The 24266-nt window shown below is 42.1% G+C and overlaps 1 pseudogene; it reads right to left on the bottom strand.

Moving 5' to 3' along the window:
• Positions 1-2776: 2776 nt before the first annotated feature.
• LOC143387205 (ras-related protein Rab-12-like) lies at positions 2777-22291 on the bottom strand (annotated as a pseudogene).
• Positions 22292-24266: the final 1975 nt, after the last annotated feature.

Below are 24266 nucleotides of genomic sequence, written 5' to 3'. Positions count from 1 at the left end.
ATAAATTCAACAAAAGTGGTGAGGAATAGATTACATTAACAGGAAAAGTCAGATTAAACTGAAGGCTAGGAAGTAAATGGGCTTAGAGCATCAGCTAAACCAAAACCCATGTTGTAAGGGGTGTTTGGCATAAGCCTTCATGTGGATTCAGGGCCCCTGGATCCCCTCATTCCCTGCACTTCCCATGGCCATAGATCATCAGATTCTGTGCTCTTCCCTGTGGCTACACACTTCCACTTTGTAGCTGTCCTGGAGTTGTCCATCTTCTGTCCCCCATAACCTGTGACAATGTGGGAGCTCACAGGTGATAGCAAGTGAAGGGCTGTGAGATGGAAGAGATGGCCCCAGAGTTTACAGGTAGGAACATAACCACAGAGAGACTCCTGTCAAGAGAGATCAGGTGAGAGAACACTGGGATAACCCAGAAAGAGGTTGACTGATTTGCCCATCAGCCAAGGGATGAAGCTACACCCAAAACCTGCACAAAGCAAGGGAGTTAATTCTCACTCCAGAGGGAAATAGTCTGTCTACACCCTGATCTGTTTCAATGCTGACTCCCAGAGCTAAATAATAAATCCATGTTGTAAGCCATTGCACTTCCATTAATTTGTTATAGCACCTACGAAACACTCATACATTCCTCTTGATTCTAAGTTCCCTAAGGGCTGGCTTGGGCCTTTATCATTAATTTCTGCAAACTGATGGCCACAGACAGTGTTTGGACCCACATAGGCATCATACATATGAATTGAATGAATGAACAAAGGACAAAATAAATCCATTTTGGCTGAAAATATGTTAAGAAGCCATAACTCTAGGTCTTATTAACCAAACAACAAAAAAGACCTGTTCCTGCTATGTAACACTGATGCTGAGAGCAGAGACTGCATCCAACCAGCTCTGGGGGTGCTTCCCTCTGCCTATAGTTCTGGAAGATTCCCCTGTGGTTTTCCACTAAAGCAGAGAGCATGCATGATTGGCCACATATAACATGTACATGGAGACTATAAAGTTTCAGAATTTACCCTGTGCAGATAAATCAATTGACCAGAATCTATATGGCAGCTAGAGATGATTTGCCTATGGTCTAGAGCATGAGAGGCATAACTGAATCACTGGAAAGGTGAGCATTAGGCATCTAAGGAGAAGAGAAAAGAACCTCAAGCCTTGATACATGCTGTAGATGTCAGCAGGTGAGGAATTTCCACAATGGCAGTTCTTATGCATCCAAACAACTTGGCATGTATAGATGGAACCACATCCCTCAAGTCTAATGTGTGAGTGGCAGAAGATGCCCATAGATATCCATCACAGGTTTCCCTCACCCCACAGAGCAAAGTACCTTTTCTTATCCCCCTAGATTACTACTGTATTAATTCAGACAGAAACCAATTCAGAAAATAAGCATCCCCTTTACATTAAAAATTAGAATGATGTACTTGTAGAGTAAGCCAGGCATTGAAATGTAGCATGTTGATCAAGGCAATCAAAAATGCAAAATAGGAAATAAATATGCAGGAGGATCTGTGAGGAGCACAAATTCCCAGGCAGTAGAGGTCATAAGGCAGCTGAAACCAGGAGACCCTGAACAGAGTGCATCAAGCTCAAGGCAGACAATGGCCCAGCAGACAATGGCCCAGCAGGTGAGGCACACCCGCTTTGCCTGGGATAATTCTGCCGAATCAACTTTTGGAAAAAGTACCTTTATAAATCATCCTCAAAGCAGAAGCTTCTTTTTTTTTACATAAATACAAAATTTTATTTGCACTTCATTAGTGTAGAAAGACCACAATGCTTCTCATACCACAATACTCAGGACACGCCAAGTTATTCAAATACATACTTACTTATTTACCTTGACTAAACACAACAGTGCAGTTTAATAAAAGATATACCAAAGATAGAGTTCACAAATTCATTATCAGACAAAGAAAAAAAAACAAAAAACAAACAAACAACAACAAGAAAAAAAACAAATATTGAACACAGTCTATGCTTAATAGGAATAGGCTTCACCATAAAGGGGAAAAGTTTTATCATCACAAAGATACAGGATGTTTAGCCTAATACATGTATGTTCTTTGATATAATAAAATGAATCTCTTTAAAATTCCTTTAAACAGGATTTGTTTAGGACAGCAGCGTTGTTTTAAAATCTTTTTTTCTATAGTTTCAAAACACTTCTTTATTGAATTTTTGTCTTTCTTAAAAGCATAGGATACATCTATCAGGAAACCATGAGAGATTCTGTGGCCTCAGGACCAAGTCAAATCCAACCCTCTAGCTAGGAATATCCTATCATTAGAGAACACTAATAAATAACCTTCAACAGCTATGAGTGGAGCTTTGCTTTGTGGCAGAAACACTCCAAAGATGCTACAGCTGGGGAAACGTCTTGTAAATAAAGAAAAAAGCACTTAACGTAGCTTTTTTTTTTTCCACAAAAGTCTTTAGTTTTACAAATTTTCTTTAAAACAGTAAGCAAAGCACCACATTCTCTCTTCTTATCAGAATATCTTCTGTCCTCATAGTATAATTAACAAGGACAATTATATTATTTAAGAAACATTATACTTTTCTTCTCTCCCATTCTTCATATTAGAAGTACTATGTTTCCCAGTGTATATACACTAGACACTGGGGCTATGAATGAAATATAATTTGGAGGGAAATATGTAATTTATAACCCAAACTTACCCAGGATTGCATATTTGCATATTTACAAGTTAGTGTATAGCTCTGACTTGGATTACAAAGTGCGAAAGAAAATTGTCAAAATGATTGTAGTGCAGAATAGAATGTTTTTTCCCCTTTTCAGGAATCATTTCCACCTTGTTTCAAAGTAGCAAATCAACAACATCGGACATGCGGTCTTGGTGGAGGCAATTCTGGCGGGATTTCAGGTTCTGGTTGTAATGAGAGAATGCTATTGGACAACTCATTCCTTAAAATATCCAGAGGGATCTTTTTCAGAATATTGTCAACAAGTTTCAGAAATATCTCGTCCACATTGAAGTTGTCCTTGGCACTTGCTTCACAGAACCGCATCCCAGTTATCTGCTCTCTGGTGATTTCTCTGTCTGATTCACAGTCCATCTTATTTCCAACTAAGAGAAGTTCAGCATCTTCTGAAGCATACTTACCAATCATCTTCATCCATTTTGGCAAATCATCAAACGTCTCCTTCTTAGTGATATCATATACTAATATGATCCCCTTGGCACTTCTGTAATAAGCTGAGGTAATGCTGTTGAATCTCTCCTGACCTGCTGTGTCCCTCAGATACTTGGAAGGCGACCAGTGCTGGCTCAGCTCCAGCAGTGCCCCAGACAGGGACATGGATGAAGGATGGAGACATGGCACTAACATTCAAGCGTTAGATGACCGGCGATGCCACAGATGAAGCAGCGATTAACGAAGATGAAAGCAAACACACACAGATGGTGGACAGACAGTCAGAGCTGAGGGTAACCAGATTTGCAATAGAATTTTCTTTCCTCTTAGTTCTACAGTTTTGATTTTAAAGTCAACTCCCACGGTGGACTTGCAGGCCTCGCAGAAGGTGTCGTCGGTGAAACGCTCCATCAGGCTGGTCTTTCCCACCCCGTGGGAGCCGATGATGATGACCTGCAGCTTGAAGTCCGCGGGCCTGGGGGCCTGTTTCCTCCGACGCGCTTGGCCGCTGGTCAGCACCGCGAAGTCCGCGCCCAGGCCGCCACCGCCGCCGCCGCCTCGCCCCCCCCCACCCCGCCCGCTTCTGCAGCGCGGCACCCGGATCCATGCAAGCATACAGCTCCCGCTCGGCCAGCCGCCCGCCCGCCTCGCAGCCGCGGGCCCCAAGCCCCGGTGCCCCCTCGGCCTCCGCCGCGCGGGGCCTCGACCCCGAATTCGGCGTCCGCCCACTCGAGCGGCCCCGGCGGCCCTCGGGTTCCCCGCTGTAGCTGCGCCGCCGGCCGGATTCCCGTGCCCCGCTCCCCGCCGCCGCCACCGCCGCTGCCGCCGGGAGAGGAGAAAGGCAAAGCAGAAGCTTCTTAGGAATACATCTGGTAAGACTAAGTGTCTTGTTTGTCATTTTCTTTTTTTTTCTTTTCTAAAAACTAAATAAAGTTTAGTTTTTAGTTTTTAGTTTCTAAAACTAAATGAAGACAGCAGAATTCTGGCCTGATCAAGGGTAAGAGCCTTTGATCCTCAAAGTTCTTTAGGAGGAAACGGACCTTGAGTGTGACCTGCAATCTGAGCCACAGGAGGGAGAGGCAGGGTGTGGACTCCTCAGGCTGAGTCCAGCAAGCCAAGCTCAGGAAAGCCATGACCTTGACTGTAGATTAAACCCCTGCTCCCACAATATGCTAAACTTTATTGATTTTCCCATTGTTTGTGCAGTTAATCTTTTGTTTGTAACCAGGGTTTCAGCTGAGGACAAACAGATGGATTGAAACCCAATCTTCAGGAGCTAATGACCCCTTCTTTCATTTCAGTGGTCCCTGCTGGAACACAAAGGATCGAATCCCAGTTCAATCATGTTTATCTCTGCCTGGTCCTGAGCCCATGGTAGCCTTCAAGTTAGTTTACTATTCACTTTTCTGTTTTCTTTTTTGAGAATTCAGTGATATCAAAAATAGTAGTTTAAGTTTATTTTCTTATATTCTTCCTTAAAATATGGATTTTGCTCTGGGGATAGATGATCATCTTGTAACCACTCACCAACGTTGTATTACAGTGAACTTCAGGAAGAAAGGCCCCTGCTGGGTGAAACATGGAGAATTTGCTCCTGTGTTCTGTCTGGCTCAGGGTGTCCCAGGGGCCTCATCACCCAGCAGGAACACCAGGTCTCCAGGCTTCAGCTGGGGGTGAGGCCCACTTCTGGTGAGTGCCCACAGGGGGCAGGGAGGCTCCTTCTCTAAGTTCATCCTGATTTGGGGATTTCAGCCTGTGGATTTTCAGTTGCTGTTCAGCTACAAGCAGGAGGCACCTGGGGAGGGAAACTTCTGTTGGGGCTGTTCTGGGCCAAGAGGAGGAGCTGACCAATAAATGCTCCTGGAGAGGAAACCCTACAGCCACCGGCGAGGAAAATGGTAAATATCCACCAGAAATTATATGCATTGGGCAAAGTTTTGAGCCAGAAATTCTGCTTCTAGGGGATTATCCTGAACAATAATTAGAAAAGTCATCAATCTTCATATCCCAAAGGAGGCTTATCCCAGTAGTATGAACAGGAATGCAGATGAGACAGCTGAATGTCTAGTGACAGGGTAGGAGAGAAGTCAGTGTACCAGTATAGGGGAAAACAGAGAGTATTTTAAGGAATAACACAGAAATGTGTGTAGTTACATGGGAAAATGACAGTTGCAGAGCTAATATTAAGGCATGCTGCACAGTGTGCCTTAAAAATCTACAGCCACATTCATGTTTCTGAGTAATATAGAGATGGCCCTTCAAACACCACATTCTTACCTTGACCTTAAGGTTCTACTTGAGCAGCATGATGGTTTTAGAAAAAGTGATTCCTAAAAGCAGGTGCTGTGTCTTAGCAGAGCAAGGGTACTTTCTTTTTAAAATATATTTTAAAGTCATTATAGGTGCATTAAAAATTGCAAAGAAGCATGGAGGGGGTCCATAATTCTTCAGTCCATTTGTCCTGATAAGTAGACCTTGCATAACTCAAGAGAGCATCAAAATCAGGAAAATGACACTGTGCATCTTATATGCATGTTGTGCCATGTCCCATGTGTGTCTCTGTGTGTTTGCAGGTGTCTGCACACTTATCATGTGTGTTCTTTGGAGTAGCCACAGGCACAGTCCAGGCAGGAAACTGTACCTAGCCCAAATCTCCTCACCCTCTCTTCCTCTCTCCATTCATGACCTCTTCCAGCTATAGTTGCCATCTTCATCTTTATTACCTTTCCATATCTTTGCAATGTTACCTCACAAATGCTGTATCATATGCAGTCTGGAACATCTGTAGATTGGCTTTTCTACTCAGGATAATTTTTTTGATAGTTAAATAACTGTTGAATGTGTTAAGAATTTATTTCTTTTTATGACTGACTAGTATTCTAGCCTGTGGATACAAAACAGTTTAACTATTCACCCAATAAAATTTGTGTGGGTAGTTTTCAGTTTAGGGCCATTAGGACTAAAGCTGCCAACATTAATGGACAAGGTTTTTCAGATAAATCAGCTTGCATTTATATGGAATTAATGCCCAAGAATGCAATGGCTATGTTGTATGATAAGTTTATTTTTAGTTTTTAAAGGAACTACCTAACATTTTTCCAGAGTGGTTGTACCATTTGAAGTTGCCATGTTTGAATGATCCAGGTTCTTAGCACCTTCATCAGCATTTGCATTCAGTGATAGGGTGAGGGAGAGAAACAGAGAAGCTAGAACAACATACATTTAAATATGCAGTCTTGAACAATAATATCCATGCTGATAACATCACAATACCTGATCTCAAATTTTATTACAGAGCTACAGAAACAAGGCCTGCATACTGGGCATCAAAACAGACAAAAGACACATGGAATAGCAGAGAAGACACAGAGGCAAACCCATACGGAGTCTTCTTATCATTGACAAAAATGCCAAAAACATACACTGGATGGGGAAAAATAGCCTTTTAACAAATGGTGCTGGAAAAACTGAGTATCCATTTGTAGAAGAAAGAAGCTAGTTCTTTATCTCTCACCCTGCCCAAAAGTCAATTCAGATTGCATCAAAGACCAGGGAATTAGGCTGGAAACTTTACAACTTCTAGAAACTCAACACTCCAACATCTTGAGGCAGACACTGGCTTCCTTCATAAGACTCCTAAAACTCAAGAGAAAAAAACAATAATAAATAAGCAGGACAGCATCAAATTAAAGAGCTTCTGCACATCAAAGCAAACAAAAATGTGAAGAGAGAGCCTACAGAATGGGAGATCTCTGCCACCTGCTCCTCTGACAGGGGATTAATATCCAGACTATATAAAGAACTCAAACTTAACACCAGAGGGGAAAAAACAAGGAACCCAATGAATAAGTAGGCAAATGAGATAAACAGACATTTCTCAAAAGAAGAAATGCAAATGGCCTATAGATACACAAAGAAAATATTCAATGTCCTTTGCAATCAAGGACAATCAAATCAAAATTGCATTGAGATTTCATCTCACTCTGCTTAGATTGCCAGCATTGAGAATACAAACAGCATTAAGTGTTGGAGAGGATGTAGGAATAAAGGTGCACTCATCCATTGTGGCTGGGACTGCAAATTAATAACCTCTCTGGAAAGCAATATGGAGATTGCTCAATGATCTAGGAATGGAACCACCATATGACCCAGCTATCCCACTCCTCCTTATTAATCTAAAGAACTAAAATCACTATACTGTAGTGATACAGCTACACCAATGTTTATAGCAGTGCAATTCACAATAGCCAAGTGATGGAACTAGCCCAGATATTTGTCAACAGACGAATGGATAAAGAAAATGTGGTAGATATACACAACAGAGTTTTACTGAGCCATAAGGAAGAATGAAATTGTGTCATTTGATCGGAAATGCATGAAACTGGAGAACATTTTCTTAACATTTTCAAGCCAGACCCAGAAAATCAAGGATTGAGTGATTTATCTTATATGCAAAAGCTAAAGACAAAAATGAATTAATATAAAAAAGATCTCATGAAAATAGAAGGGAGAACAATGGAGAGAAAATGGAGGGAATTGGAAGAAAGGAGGAATGGGAAAGAGGAGAAACTGCAGAATGAGACTGTCTGATTATGCTATGTTCATGAGCAGATATATCACAATAAATTCTACTTTTATGTATAGCTATAGTTCACAATTAGAAACAATGAATAAAGAGAAGGAAGACCAGTAGGTTAGAGGAAGGAGGTCTGGAGAAGAAGGAGGGGAGGGAAGAAAAAGTCCTGGGGAAATAGAATGAATTATGCACTAATAAAAACACATTAATCGATCAATAAATCTTTCTTAGAAATGGTTACCCACATTTTTACCATGCACTTCAGAGCACTAATCTCCAGAATATATAAAGAACTCATAAAGCTAAACACTCAAAAAACAAATAACCCAATCAATAAATGGGCTAAAGAAGTGAACAGACACTTCAAAGAATAAGAAATATAATCATGAAATACAATAACTATACTATAGTGCTACAGCTACATCAGTGTTTATAGCATAAATATATGAAAAAGTTTTCATTTCTAGCAATTAGAGAAATGAGAATCAAAACTACTCTAATATTTCATTTCACTCTTGTCAGAATGGCAGCTATTAAGAATAAAAGCAACAATAAATGTTGGCGAGAATGTAGGGGAAAATGCACACCCTTACATTGCTATTGAAATTGCAAATTGGTGCAACCACTCTGGAAATCAGTATGGACACTCCTTAGAAAACTTGGAATGGAACCATTATTTGATCCAGTTATCGTACTCCTCAGTCTATACCCAAAGGACTTAAAAACAGCATACTATGGGGACATAGCCACATCATTATTTATAGCAGCACAATTCACAATAGCTAAATTGTGGAACCAACCTAGATGTCTTTCAAAAGATAATTGGATAAAGAAATTGTGGTATATATACATGATGGAATATTACTCAGCATTAAAAGGTAAAAAAATCATGGCATTTGCAGGTAAATGGACGGAGTTGGAGAAAATCATGATAAGTGAAGTAAACCAACCCCCAAAACCAAAGGCTAAATGTTTTCTCTGATAAGGGGATGCTTATCCATAATGGAGGGAGGCATGAGAGAAATGGAGGAACTATGGATAGGGAAAATTGAGGACAGGACATGGGGTAGAAAAAATGGTGGAATGAAATGGAATCCTTACCCTAGGTACATGAATGAAGACATGAATTGTGTGACTCTACTTTGTGTACAAACAGAGAAATAGAAAATTGTGCTCCATTTGTGTACTATGAATCCAAATCCATTCTGCTCTCATGGATAGTGAATTAATACAAATAAATAAATATATAAATAAATAAACAGGAAAAAATCATTTGCCACAGTTGGTGGTAGGGTGACTGAAAATAATTTTTCTATTTCCCCTTCCTCTACTGTAAATATATACTGCTTTTATTTGGGCAAAACATTAAAAAGTATGCTATTATTTAAGAAAGTATTGGCCTTGGCAATGAAAGAGCTTTATGGATTGAAACAAGATGATTCTATGGGTTTATGCAGCAGGAATTCTTCCCCACTTCATCTACTTGAAAAAATAATCTTCAGTTTGTTTTCTACTATTTTATATCCACATTGTGGAGGACAAAAGTGATGCTAACTTCACTGGTATTTAAGTTAAACACAGTACAGTTTACCTACTGGCATTCCTCAGCAGGTAAAATTAAGTAAAATTAAGAGGTGCTTTGAAAACCACAATTTTTGGCTGGTAGATGAAGGAAAAGTCATTAGTTGATCACATTTCTTCCTTAGGAATATCCTCATTTTCATCCTGGCATTCAGGGACTTGTCTGGATGGATTGTTCCTTCTGAAAGGGACAGGTACAGAGAGTAGGTTTGTTGTTGTTTGGCTAGGCAAGCCTGGGGATGAATCTGCTTTATCCAGAAACAAGGGCTACAAATGGCAGATTATTCTGTTTTATTGCACCCCACAGAAGTCTTTTGAAATGAAGTCATTTACTTCTTGTTTTTTAGGCTAAAATTCATTGGAGTGGTAGATAGATTGTATTGTTAATGTTTGTTTCTGGAACCCTTGAGAAGCTCATTGTTACTGGATATGGCTTTAAACAGCCAACTCCACTGTGAGCACATTTCTGGGGCCCTTGTCCATTGTCTGCAAAGGAAAGGGTCTAGCATCAGCATTGCTTGTGAGTTTTGGGTTTTCCTCCCCTTTTTTTCTGAGTCACTTTCCTTATTTTGGAACCTCAGAGAAACTACCTGGACCAGGTGCTTCAGGCTGGACCTTCTGACTGGCACAGCAGGGCTGGTGCAAAATGAATGAGCAGGAAACCCCCATTTCCCACCTCTGTCATCAGAAGGTGGTGGCAGGGGGTGGGGGAAGTGCCAAGCATCGAATTGCACTTTGAAATTTTCTTCCCAAAGTTCAGCTGGTCTGTCCTCTCTCTGCAGAGCAATTTGAATGAAAGATGCATGAACATTTCAGCCACTTTGGATTTCTCTGCAAAAGATCATGCCATCCGTGGGAGCCAGGGAGAGAGACAGGCACTCCCTCTGCTCCTGGTGCTGATTAAGACTGAATCACCTTTTTTCCATTGTGAAATTCAAGCCCCAGAACACCAAAGAGAAAATGTATCCCTACAGCTGTGGATGATTCTCCCTCCTTTGGCCTCCAACCTGTTTTGCTGCATGGATAGAAATAGAATGGTGAATGGCTATTTGTTCTAAGAAAAGCTAAGCCCTTGACTGGTCAAAGAGTCAGCAATAGAGGTATCTGGAATGTTCTTTTGTTGAGTCAGGGAAAAATCCCATGAGAAGAGTGGGGCCAGGGCTTCCTGGGTCACAACCTACCATGAATCTGGCTGGCTTTCCTCAAACATAATAGGAATAAGTCTAAAGAGGGTGAAGATGCACACAAAGGGGCCTTCTTTCCTCTTTGTTTCCAGCAAAAACAGTCAATTATGTGTATTCCCCATTGTTAATCAAGAATATTGAGGAACCCAAGGCCTTGTCTCCAGTGTCTTGGGATGTGGGAGGATGCCTGTGCCTGGGGCAGAGGGCAGGGACTGATCTCAGGGCACTTCATCTCTGAACCTGCTCCTGTCTTTGCCTGTGGAAAGGTGATGGTTTCAGTAGCCACTGCACCAGCTCAGGGAGGATTAAAGAAAATAATACATGCAATGTTCAGCATGGGGGTGGGGATCCATGAGAGAGCACTAGTAGTAGTCTCAAATACTTACCAGGTAGTGCCATTGTAAGTAAATCCTAGACTTCAATGTCATTCTTGTGGCAACACCTCTCTCTAATACAGTAGAAATGGAAATAATCCACTTTTATTTTCACTTGTTTACACTTACCTTCTGTGTTAAAGACATGTCAGTATATGCTCCCATGGGTGCAGGATGTCACTGTTGAATACTTCTAGTGCAGTCTAATCTCCTAGGAAACCTCCAGAGGAGCCCCTGTGCCCCCCAGGACAGTGGATACCCAGGCACATGGTGGCCTCTCAACCAGTGCTTGTGGATGATTGAATAAGTCTTCAATATGCATCTGCTTTCCCCCTCCTGTCAACCTACCAAAATCTTCCAGGCAACAGAGACATTACAAAAAAACTGCCTGTAGTTTTACATTTTGAAGATGAAGAACAGGGCCATTGAATATTAAAAAGAATAAGAAATTTTAGAGAATGGGATCAATCCAGAAAGGGAGGTTCACACTGACTTATGATGACCTTTCTCATAAACAAAGCTACCTGAAACGTCAGTGGATCCTGTATAATCTTTATATCCTTTGAATCATGTGTGAGCTGTTTGTGGAAGCTATAGTGTATTAGTGTTCAGATGTGTGTTTGTGTGTTGTTGGGCTGGGGAAAGGAGTACAGAGCAGAGAAGGCAGAGGACTTTGTATGAGCTCACTATGGTCATAGTGCACTCTTTCCTGTGACCTGTCCCAGTCCCTGAGAAGTTCCCTATCTTCCAGCAGTAGCTGCTGGTTGTGAGACCCTGAGAGCGAGCACCTGCTGCTTCCAGTCACCACTGAGTCCACAGTTCCCAGAATAGCACCAGGATGCATTATGTGCCAAATAAACATTTGTGGATCTAATATTTGTTGATTTGTTGAAGAAACAGACCCATTACTTCAACTATTTTCTCAATTCCTTCATATTGATGAATTCCACATTGAACTTTATTATGTATGCCCATCAATTTCACATGACTGTCGCCCTATCTTTCATGGTCAATCCTACTCTACAGCAGCTGCTATGGACTTAGAGAGGTGCTGAAGTGGTGTGTCTGGGTCAGGGAGCAATACTTGCATTGTGAAAGGCAGGCCAGCCCTAGAACACTTAGTAGGTACTGTGCAGGGATGGTGGAGGGGCACCACAGAGAAATGTCTCCTGAGAAGTCTATGAAGAGGTGAGAGGCTTCCCAGGCCTGCAGTGAGCCCAGATACTATCTTGAGAATAACAAGAGTGAATAGCAAGTTCTTTCTTGAAAAATACACTTAAGATTTTTTTTTCTTTAGAGCATAAAATTTGAATACAAGAGGTAGGGATTATCTACTCCCACTTACTAGTGTATGGTGGATTAAAGTTCCTAAGGATCTAAAGTTAATATTCTTTTCCTTCCTCTTTAATCTCCAGCTTATTTCCCTTGGCATTTCTAATATGATGGAAAAGGGCCACACACTTTGGTGTTGATGGGCGTGAGCTGAAAGAATGTAGAGACTACGGTTGCAATACTAATTGTGTGTGCTTAGGTTCAGTGATACTCAAATGGCTGGTGTAACACTCTCCCTGGTGGGTATCTGATGAGACCAGCATTTGACCATAGGCCACATAAAAATGTTTTTGCTTTATTGATTTCCCCAATACAGTGAAAAGGAGACAGAAGGGTAAATTCTCTTCCTTTCTCCATTTCTCTCTGTCCACCCGCCTTCTTGAGCTGGGATGTGCATAGTATCCTGCCCTTGTACATTGGAGCTCCTAGTTTTTGGATCTTTGAACTCCAGGACTAACATGGGTGACCCTTTCATCTGCCCCTAGAATCTGCCCAGCTCCAACCCTGTTCTCAGAATTTTGGACTCAGACTGAATTACACCACAGGCCTCCTTGGTTATGTAGCTTGTAGATGGCATCCTGTGGGACTTCTTAGCCACCATGTGAGCCAATTCCCATAATAAATACCTTACCTATCTTCTTATTTATCTCCTCTTGGTTCTGTTTCTCTGGAGAACCTTGACTAATATGCTATTGAGATAGAATGGACACTGCTCTGAGTGTTGCCATTGTAAACATTTATGGAGTCTACTTTGCCATAATATTTTTTCCATAGTATGAGGATTATGCCAGCTCACATTTTATCCTAATAGGCTAAATGGTGTTTATGCTGCATAATCTATAGCAAATATTAATTTTGGCATCGTGCTATGGCTTTTTTTATACATCCTTAGCACAGATTTTCATTGGCAGTTTGAAGAGCAACAAAGAAACAGGTAGGAGTTATTTCATCCATTTGCAAAGAATAACACTTGTGTTAAGAGAGAATCTGAATGAAGTGCACTTTTATAGACTAACAGGCTTGCTTTATGCAGGGGGTGGAATGCAGGAGAGATTACTCATGTGGACTTTGCAGCCAGAAAGATCTGCATTCAAATCCCACCACTGCTACTGGACATTTGAGTGACCACGGACAACTTGGGTAACCCCTTCAGACCCCAGTTTTGCCATATGTGAGTGGGAAAATGTCTGTATAAGCCATTTTTTAAGGTTCCTCAAGGGCTTTGAAAGCTCATAGCAATGATGACTGGCCTATTTTTATACACACTATTGATAATGTTAATTATTGCATTTGTTGGTACCAAGGGCTCTGGTTTAGGGATACTTTGCTTGTGTTTTGAGGCAGATGGCACTTCCATATGAAGAAGTTATCCATGAGAGTTTCCATCAAGAATACTTTCTGAGGGGCTGGAGTTGTGGCTCAGTGGTAGAATGCTTGCCTAGCACATTTGAGGCATTGAGTTTGATCCTCAGCACCACATTAAAAAAATAAATAAAATAAAGGTATTATGTCCATCTATAACTGAAAGAGTACAGTCTCATACTTGCATCAAAAATAGACTACTACATGCTAGTACTTGTTAACAATATTTGCTAATTTGGTGAAGTCCATAATGAGTTTCTAATCACACTTCCATCTTGGTGGTTGAATTTACAATGTACGATTGAGTGATTGAGTTTCATTTTGGTGCATGTTTTCAATGAGGCTTCTGTGGGAGTGTTGCATTTGAAGTTCTTTGGAAGTGAAAATCTCTGCAACACACGAGGGGATTCTCAAAAAACATATATAGTAAATGTCTTGCTTTTAGAAAAAGATGGAGTTACAGAGGTCAGTTTTAGCCTCCTTCCTGAAACAATAATAATGACAAAAACATCCTGAAGTAAATGAAAATATATAAAATGACCACTTGTAAGACACACACACACACACACATACTCACAAAATCAACAAAGGATGAAAAGGTAGGATAATGAGGGTAGCCCTACACCCACTCTGGCTCACTACCTGAAGATTCCCAACTGTAGAGTCTAGCAGGGGCCTGGTGGATGCCTGCATTGGGGAGACAGAGCTGAGAGTGAAAAAGATCAGAGCAATGGAAGTGTGGGGGTCCAAGGATCAGTCAGAGAGAGCTGTGCAGACAGAGCTCCAGGGTTGGTCAAGGATACTCAGTGTTCAGCTGAGTATCCATTAATTCACACTGTGAGAAAACTACCCAGACCTGGAGAAGAACCCCACAAAGCATGAAGCAGGACAGCTAGGTGCACACACAGACTGGTAATAGCGCCTGCTTCTGTCATCCGCATCTGCTACCGTGAGAGGCATGGGGCACCAGGCAAGATCCTCAGAAATGCCGCTCCTTGTCAGCAGGGAATAATGAATTCTAATCTGAGTGCTGTTCCTGTGCAGCCTAACAAATCTTAAAAGCATCATTTCAAAGGGTCCAATTGCAGCCAGGCAGAGTGGCGCACACCTGGAATCCCAGCAGCTCTGGAGGCTGAGGCAGTAGGATCTAGGGTTCAAATCTGGTCTCAGCAAGTTATCAAGGCCCTAAGCAACTCAGTGAGACCCTGTCTGTAAGATATATACATATATATAAAAGTGCTGAGGATGCAGCTCAGTGGCTACATGCCCCTGGGTTCAATTCCTGGTACCAAAAATAAAACCACAAAGAGCAACCCAAAATACAGGGATCCAACTGCATCTACACAACTTAATTGAATCCAGTAACAAAGCTTGAGTATTTTTACAATACACAAAGTTCTACGAGTTAACAAGGTGAAATTCACAGTGCCTCACATCCAATTAGGAACGATTAGCTATGCAAAAAAAACAGGTCTCCTGAGACTTGCATGAAACAATTAATCATCCATCAATTAAATCAAACAAGAATAGACATAGCTATTGTCATTAGCAAATTAAGACAGTAGGAGTTAATATAATTGTAATTTCTGTGCTAAAAGATAAAGTAATTTTTATTTTATTTTTGCAACCAACATTAATTAGGAATTTGAACCCATCCATTTAAAAATATTACTTTTCAGAAATCCTGGGAGGTTTGTGTTGTGTGGTGTGGCTTTAGGGATTAAGCTGAGCTATTAAGCTATGGCTCTGAGGTGCTCTGTACCACTGCTCCTGCCCCACAGCCCAGGAGGATGGTGTTCACTTCTTCCTAGGTATTTTGACATTTCTTAAATTGCAGCTCTCCAAAATGCTGTCCTGCTAATATGAAGTCAGCATCCTGCTCCAGAGAAATTACATTTCACTGGAAATCACACCTGAAACTAATTGCTTTCAATCACTGCATCATATGAAACTCAAAGGAGATCCAGGATAGAAGCAACCAGCAGAGAAAAAGTATTTGTATTTTAAAATCACAGGGCAGTTAATTACCCAGGTATTCCTGAGGGTCAAAACCAGGAGCAAATAGTGTCAGACAGCAGAGAATGCAAGAGAAAATATTTCTGTGATTTCTGTCACATTCCACAGGACACCGTGATGAGTGTTTACCTAGGTCCAGTCTCTGACCAGAATGAATGTGCTCTGTTACCTATTACCTTGCTGGTTTGTTTAGTAATCTTTATTGATTTTCTTTATTGATAATATTATTGTTGATATTTCAGGACTGCATTGAATTAAATTAAGAGAAATCATAAAATGTAAAACTTGACTAATATTTTATTATAATGTTAAGACTTATACTACACCACCATAGGATAGATGCATAGTACTTATTGTTTTGGGTACATGTGTTTGCACTCAACAAAAGAGAGTGTTAAATCAAATATAATTATTTGGAGGTAATCTCTATTTCAAACTACAATAAAAATTCTCTGAAAACAAGAAATAGGGTATGGTTTAATTTACATTCTCTTTTCTGTTTGAACGTTAAGCCCTGGCCTAATCCCTGATAATTCCTTAATTTAATTGATTCAATATATTTGTCTTGGAAATGGACACAGAGAAGTGAAAGTGGCAACATGACTCATCAATTTATTTCAACAATAGAGAATGTAGCTGTCCTATTTGGGGATATTAACAGCACAAACATGAGATTCTGCATTTGTCCACAATAAATTGACCCTTGGCTGATAAATATGAGAACAAACATGAAGAAATGTTTTAGAAACATTTTTAGAAGAAAGGTTTTAGAGATCAATAGGTCAGTATTACATGTAGTTGGTTCTTATGCCTATTTCCTACTCATAGCATTTTAGATATTCACCATGGGCTGATAGATTCCCAAAGAAAATTCATGGCATGTTAAAAACTGTTCTATTTTATTGTGGATGAAACAAGCAAATATATCAAGGAAGTGAGCAGGACTTGAGAAATGAATTACATTTCATTCTGTGTTTTCAGAAAATTTCAGACGGCTTTCTCACTCCATCTAAATGTGGTTACCTGCATCCTCCAAGGATGCTCATTTACCAAGGGCCTGACATGTTTGGGATTTGTTGTGGTGGTAATTTAAAATTATACCCTGTGACTTTCTCCTCCTCTTTGAGTGAAGCCAGCTGGGCTGACACCACTTTTCTGTCTTCCCTTTGTTTGTCTTTCCGCACTTTCCAGGTCCTGAGTCACTAGGAATGGAAGGAAAAGAGCATTTCCTTCCCCAGCAAAAGTTACACAGTGCCAGAGGACGGCTGTTGAGGTCAATGTCAGCTAAATAGAGCACACAGACTCTGTGAGGGAAGGCTTTAGCCTACAGCTCCTCATTGCTAACTTAGGGCTCACACAAGAACCCCCAAGCACCTTCCACATGCCATTTTGGAAGAGCTGATCCCAACTGTCCTGAAACCCAAATTCACAGTGCTGCTTAGTGGCATCACTGGAAACCTTCCTGGGTGATGCTCATTTGCTAAAGGAACCAACTTTCATCTCCATGGAAGAAACTGCAAATCTTTCAGGTACTCTGTTCAGGGTGTTCGGGGAGCTTCGTGAGAACACTGTTTGCTCCTGCCCCTTGTCATGACCCCTGGATGGAGAAATGTTTTAGTTCATAGTGAACTAAAAAATGATTGATCTTAAAAATGTGTTTATTTTTTTTACAGTAGATTTGAATTTACAGAAAAGTTGCTGAGGTGATTCAGAATTTTCCTGGACCCCAGACTTCAACTCCTTTTATCCACAGCTACTATTTCTATGGTACATTGTTCTCACTAATGAATTATTGCTAATATTTCAGGACTGTATTGAATTAAATTCAGAGAAATCATAAAATGCAAAACATGACTAATGTTTTATTATAATATTAAGACTTATTCTACACCACCACAAGATAGATGTGTAGTACTTACTGTTGTCCATACTTTACTCAGACTTCCTTGGCTTTATCCAAGGTCCCTTTTCTGTCCAGAGGCTCAGGAAACCACACTGCATGTGTTTGACCTGTCTCTTGACACACTTCTTACCTGGGACTGACTCTCAAGTTTTCTATCAAGCTATATCCATTATTGAACTCCTGATTCTGATAGTTCTGAGGAATACTAGTCAGATATTTTACAGAATCCTCTCTGATTTGGGTCTGTTTGTTGTTGTTTTTTAGGGCTAGCCAGGAATAATTTTCTCTGTGTGTATATATGTGTGTGTGTGTCACAGTGTTCTCATCCAGGTAGGCTCCTGGTGCCATGTCAAGCTCCATGTGTGTCGTTTGTCTGTTTACCACCCATCTTCGACCATCCCCTTTGTTCTTGCCTTCCCAGTTTCTCTCAGCCATTCATTGTCTAATTTAAGTAAAGAAACATTATATATATATATATATATATATATATATATATATATATATATATATATAGATATAGATAGATAGATATAGATATATATATATATATATATCACAAAATAAATATATGGTTACTTGTGTATGGAGATTTTACTCCATATAATTTCTTGGAGATTCCAAGCTGTATGCATCAACATTCCAGGTCTTTTTAATTTCCAGGTGCATTACATGGTATGAAAATATTACCATCTGTTTAACCATCCACCTGTTGGAAGATACTCAGACAAGTTTCCGTTTGGGACAAATAAGTTGCTATGACCATGAATTTATAATTTGTGAGTTTTTCTTGGGTGATTTTTTTCTTTAAAAAGTTCCAAATTGAACAAAACTCCTTTCTATGATGGATGCTTGTCTTTTCTATTTTCAGGAAATGAATAATTTTATGATGAACATCATCTTCATTAAAAGCTCATGTCTCCTTCAAATCTTTCCATAGACACAGTTTGTTAGATATGTTAAATAACTGGGTTTTGGGGATTTGGAATTTAACACCTACTTCCATTTTTTTTCCCTGAGACCTGCTTATTATTTACTCCATCACAAGCACAGTACTGTGAAAGATGAGGATCCTGTTCCTCACAAAGCTGTGGAGAGCTCAGAGAGGAAGAAAGGGGTTTGATATCCATGGCTCCCAACCTTTGATCTCTGTGATAGAGCTGCTGGGCCCATCAATCTCATCTGCTGATGGGAAGTGGATCCTAAGTGTGGGGGCAGAGAGAATGCTTGACAGGGTGCCTGGCTGCCTTCACAGCTGGGTAATGGAGACTGCATGCTTCCAGTTTCAGGGCCTAGGGAAGTTCAAAGCTTTAATCTCACATTTGTTTTTCTGAGTATTGAATTGATTTTAAAATGTCTTAATTTTCATTGAAACAACACTCTGTTCCCTTTCCCAACTTTTGGCCTCCTGGAGCTAAACATTCCCCACCCTGCCATGCAGCTTGAAGTTGGCACATGGTTAGGGGTGTTCAGGGAGCCCCTTTCCTGTATACAAAGCTTAAAGAGCCCAGTGGGTACCTGCGACTCTGTCTTGCCCCACACTCTCAACCTGTAGCTGAGAAGTGAGTTACTCCCCCGGTTTCATTGTTAAGTCTAACAGACCAGCCTTGGGGACAACCTAAAGAACTGAAATTAGGAGCAGCATGGGGGACAACAGATTTATACTAGCACAGGAACAAATAATGTGTCCAGGTTGGTGGGGCACCCAGGAGTGACAGCCATAATGAGCATGTCTGACCCACACTCTGTGGCTTCACCATGTACACAGCTCTGGGGCAGGTGTGTTGGATATCAGGAAAGCAATCTTGGAAAATCCACTAATGGCCCTCTGGAGAATCTGCAGGTTGGTTGAGAAGATAAAACTTCACTTGCAGAAGGTGCAGACAGGACACAAGGCATGCCATCCACTGTGCGGTCATCCACTGTGCCAGTGTAGCTTCGAGCCAGTGGGTGCACAGGCATGGTGGAATCTGCTGGCCCTATGGAAAAGGGCACTGCAGGTGGAAGGACAGCAGGATGAGGAGTTGCCTGCACAGGGTGATGGTGGAGGGGCAGTGGAGGAGGCACCTCTGACTTGGCAGTGAGTTACAGATGGAGTGTGTTACAGATGCTCTGACAGGCACATCTCTGTGGAGAGAGAGACGCACAGACAGCTGGAGTGGCAGGTATGGGCAGAGACAGGGAGACGTGAGCCAATGGCTGGCCTCTGGGAATGCACAGCTTCACCCTTATAGACTGATCTGGATGCCCACAAGTTGTCTTACTTAATGTAGGAGCACCACGATGTCCAGAATAAAGTTGACTCCCCCAGTCACCTGGGAACTAGACAACAATCAGGACCCTAAGCAGAGCTCAGGATGAGCTCAGCTCCACAGCCAGAGATCGGGTCTGAGCCCCGAGTGCTGGCCCTCACTAGAATGGGGTGTCAGCAGCCCCCAGCCCTCTGTGCCTCAGTTTTCTGCTCTGTGAAAGAGGGTGGTGTTAGCTCCTAAAGTAGTGAGTTTTCTATAGAAAACCTAAAATTTTGCCCTTAAAATAATTGCAAACTTCTGAATGAAGTGTGTTACAGATACTCATAGATACTAATTAGCTGTTTTTTCTGCAGAGATATTTAATAATTACCACAGATGATGCCTAGTAAGGCCATCATACACACACACACACACACACACACACACACACACACACACACAGCCTTTTATCTCTGGATTTTCAGGTAATGTGATTTCCACTGTCTGTCCTTGGTTAATGTCTCCTATTAAGTTGGGTGGGACATTCTCAGAATGAGGTTTGAATCTTGCTGTGGCTGCAGGTGTGCCTGATTAAATAAAGCTCCTGTCAGGCCCACAAACCTCGGAGATGCTGCTTCCATGAAGAAAACACACAAGGGAAATCCCAAGTGGTTTCATCATTGGGCACAAACAGAGTGCCAATGTGCACTCGGGTTTAAGAGACTCTTGTATTCCCTGAAGGGGAAACTCAGCCCCTGATATTCATGTAATGATCATATGCTGGGGATTAATCAGTGTGATCAGTGCAAAGTTTATTAATTCATGCATTAGCATCTGTGCTGGGTGGAGGCTCGTGTAGAGTGGGGCAGTGCTCATCTCAACCTAGCCTCAAACAGTGAGTCAAGGCCAGAACAACCAAGCTTTTGGGGCTGGGATCATCTTACACATGTAATACTGCTACAAAGCATCTGTGACCTTGTTTATCAGACCAGGATTGATCCCTGGCAACAGAGGCCCTGGGTTCCCAGGAGACTCGGCATCTCGGGTCCTGTGGTCAGTCATATCCACCCAAGGTGGCTGAAGGTGGCTGCTTCTGCTGCAGCACCAGCCTAGATCCTGCAGGTGCAGAGGAGCCCAGGAGGAGAGGATGGTGTACCAGGTGCTATCACACCAGTGTCACAGGACCTCCAGGTAAATTAGTGGCCACAGGCACATCTCTGCAGCCAGTGAAATCCAGCCCTCTTTCTGGTCCTGTCCCGGCTCTGGGTCAGCTCTGCCAGGACAGGGAGCTAGATTCAGGGCTGAGTGCTGGGCATACCACCTCCTTACAGCAGGGGCAGGTTACGAGTTCTGTCTCCAGACATGGTACAGAGGATGTGTCTGTGTGTACCTGGGGAGAATGACACCTGTGCCCCGTGCAGTGATGTGAGTGGCCCTTGGTGACAGTGAGATGAAGTACGGTGAAGGTAATAGATGGAGTAATGAGATGGAGAGATGTGGTGGGTGACAGGGCTGCCTGAGACAGTAGGGGCAGGGCAGGCTCCCCTGGGACGGCATGGGCACACTTTCCTCTGACGAGTAAAGATGCCTGGGAGCCCAGCCAGGCAGATGCCAAGAGGGGGCCCTGAGTCAGGACTGAGTGTGGCTGGCTTCAGGAATAGAGGCACCCAGGGTCACCAACAGAGTGCTGACCAGCTTGTCGTGTGCCAGCAGGACCCCATGATGTGGCTTTGCAGCAACTATCTAAACCAGCTGAGTGGCAGCAATGTAATTTGTACTCATTTATGATAAGTCGCTCATTGTGGCTCCAGTTTTCATCTCCTTTATTAGCAAGCTCATCTGCTTCTATGATAGAGGCCCCCTTTGTGTGCGTGTGTCTATTTGCCTGTGGAGATGAGCAGGAGTGTGACTGGTGATGAAAAGTGGTTTTGATGGGGGGCAGACAGCAGGGCATGAGGCTGAGTGGTACCCCAGGATATTGACACACCAGCCAGAGAAGTAGGTGTGAATTGTGTGAAGTCTTCCAAATCTTTGATTTGAACATGTGCATTTTGTCTGCTTGGAAGGCAGGGAATTCTTATATTAGAGGCCTCAGGAAGCTAAGACACCCAGCATAATGGAATTCCTTGATCTGTGGTTTTGTTGGGAGAATTAGATGAGCAGTAAATGTAATGCTCAGTGCTGGGCACAGGGTGAGGAGTGAATGGAGTGCCTCACCTGTGGATAAATCTTCCTTCATGGAGAAGGTATGTTTGCCAAGGGCTGTTGGGTATGAGCAAACAAGGAGAGAGAGAGAGAGAGAGAGAGAGAGAGAGAGAGAGAGAGAGAGAGAGCAGACTGAGGTGGGGTGGGTGGGTGGGGATAAAATGCATGACTTTTTTGCTACTTGTTCAGGAATGTTGTGCATATTCCCACCCTCCTGCTGCCAGGTTCCTACCTCCTTGTCAATCACACTGGAGCCATTGACCCTGGACAACCCTTTTACCTGCACTGCTATTAAACATGCTGGCTAAAGATGGGTCTTCTGAAAGTCCACTGTGGAATTCAGGGCCGATGAGCATCGGTTCCTCACCATGTGGCATTGGGTCTCTCTCAAACAAGAGGCTGCATCCTTCACTGTCCTGAATTTTGCTTGATGGTGTTTTCTATTTTTTTCTTTTTTTTTTTAAAGAAAGAGTGAGAGAGAGAGAGAGAGAGAGAGAGAGAGAGAGAGAGAGAATTTTTTTAATATTTATTTTTTTTTAGTACTTGGCGGACACAACATCTTTGTTTGTACGTGGTGCTGAGGATCGAACCCCGGGCCGCACTCATGCCAGGCGGGCGCGCTACCACTTGAGCCACATCCCCAGCCCTGATGGTGTTTTCTTTATGACTGGATTTGCCAGTCCTCAAACCAGTCCAGGTAACAAGCTTCCTGGAATCTTGGTGGTTGTTACACAGTGCTAACTAATTAGCCTGCACTAAATGGCAAAAACAACAAAACAATAGCCAAGTTCATTGCTTGTGCTAAATAAAATACTGTATTAAGTGACAATATAGACAAAGCTTAAAGATAACAGAAATATAGTGAATAAACATAGATTTTTTTTCCTGGGATGTGGAAATAATACCAGTGTTATTCCTCACTGCTGAGTGGGATTTTCCTAAGACCTGTGTTGGGAAAAAAAGCTTTGAGCCCAGTTCCTGGTGCCAATGGAGGGTTTAGTAGTGATTGATAGAAGGCACCATTACCTGTAGTGCAGTTTTCCCATCTTGATTCTGGAGGTTGGTTAATAACATAGCTCCCAGAATCCTGTGGGGTCTTTCAGGTTGGCCTCTTGTGCTCTACATATGGCAGTGTAGAGGACTCCTGCTACAATGTCCAGGGACTGGGAAGCTCCCACGGCTGGCAAGTGTCTGGGAGCTTCCCCTCCTGCTGGCCCTGTGGGCAGAGGGGGAACATGGGCCTACTACAACTTCACCCCACAGAACTTAGTCTGTAAGAAAAGGGCCTAGATCTAACTGATAAGTCTGCTCAGCTCTATCAGTTCAAACACAGAGAACTAATTTTTGAAATGTAGCTTCTAATTGGGCCAGCCCATGCAGAAATGGTTATAATTAGATTTTGACATAAAAGCCATATTTCACAAAAGGTCTAAACATGTCTTTTAAGAGCTTTAGATTTAGATGACCTTGATTATAACCTGATTTTGAATGCTGTACCATTATTAAATGACTATATTAAGGTTCAGATTTTCTGTTTGTGAAACTGGGTGGTCTTTTCCAACTCATATGGCTGCATTCCTGGTACAAGTCCAATCCCCAGCACTGAACTCACCTGCCACACCCAGGAGCTTGAAACCAACAGCTCTGATTCTCCTGTTCCACAGCATCAGCCAGAGCTTGCCTTCCAGCTCCAGAGATTACAGGGCCTTCTGGGAGACAGAAGCAGCATGATGGCCCCCCTTCAAACCCTGATTCTCATTATCAAGTCAGAAAGATTGCAGATATGTTTCTCAGAGTAAAACTCAAGAGTTCATTAGATGGAACAGGAAAAGGAAAAAGGGACACTCTCAAGGGGGACAATGAGTCCCCTCCAAGAGAAGAGGGACATCATGCTTCTCCTGCCCTCTATCTTTACTGGGGGCCAGGGAAATTTGCAGAGGGTCTTACTCAGGTTTAGCTCTTGACTTTTGACTGACAGCAAGATGACATTCGATTTTCAAGTCTCCACTGCTATAACAGGAAATTATCCTTATCTTCCCGAGTTCCAGGATCTGAGTGGTATAAGGGTCCCAAAAGTTGCTGCCTTTCAGGGTAACTAGTATTCTCCATATTAGCATTTCAGAGCCTACATTTATTCTGCAGATAACAGGTAGTTTGCTGAGGAATGGGACACAGTCTGTGGACTAAGGCAGGCAGGTAAATTGCTTTTCAACAGTGAAAGCATGTGGAGGTCAGCAGGGTGGGCCAGGTGGATTAAATAATTCCCCATTTTAATGTTTCCACCACCCATGTGTCTTTCCTCTATCCCAGGGATGGCCTTGTTTATCTGAG

Source organism: Callospermophilus lateralis, unplaced genomic scaffold, assembly GCF_048772815.1.
Source record: "Callospermophilus lateralis isolate mCalLat2 unplaced genomic scaffold, mCalLat2.hap1 Scaffold_112, whole genome shotgun sequence".
Classification (NCBI taxonomy): domain Eukaryota; kingdom Metazoa; phylum Chordata; class Mammalia; order Rodentia; family Sciuridae; genus Callospermophilus; species Callospermophilus lateralis.
This window is presented reverse-complemented; position numbering and strand designations above follow the sequence as displayed.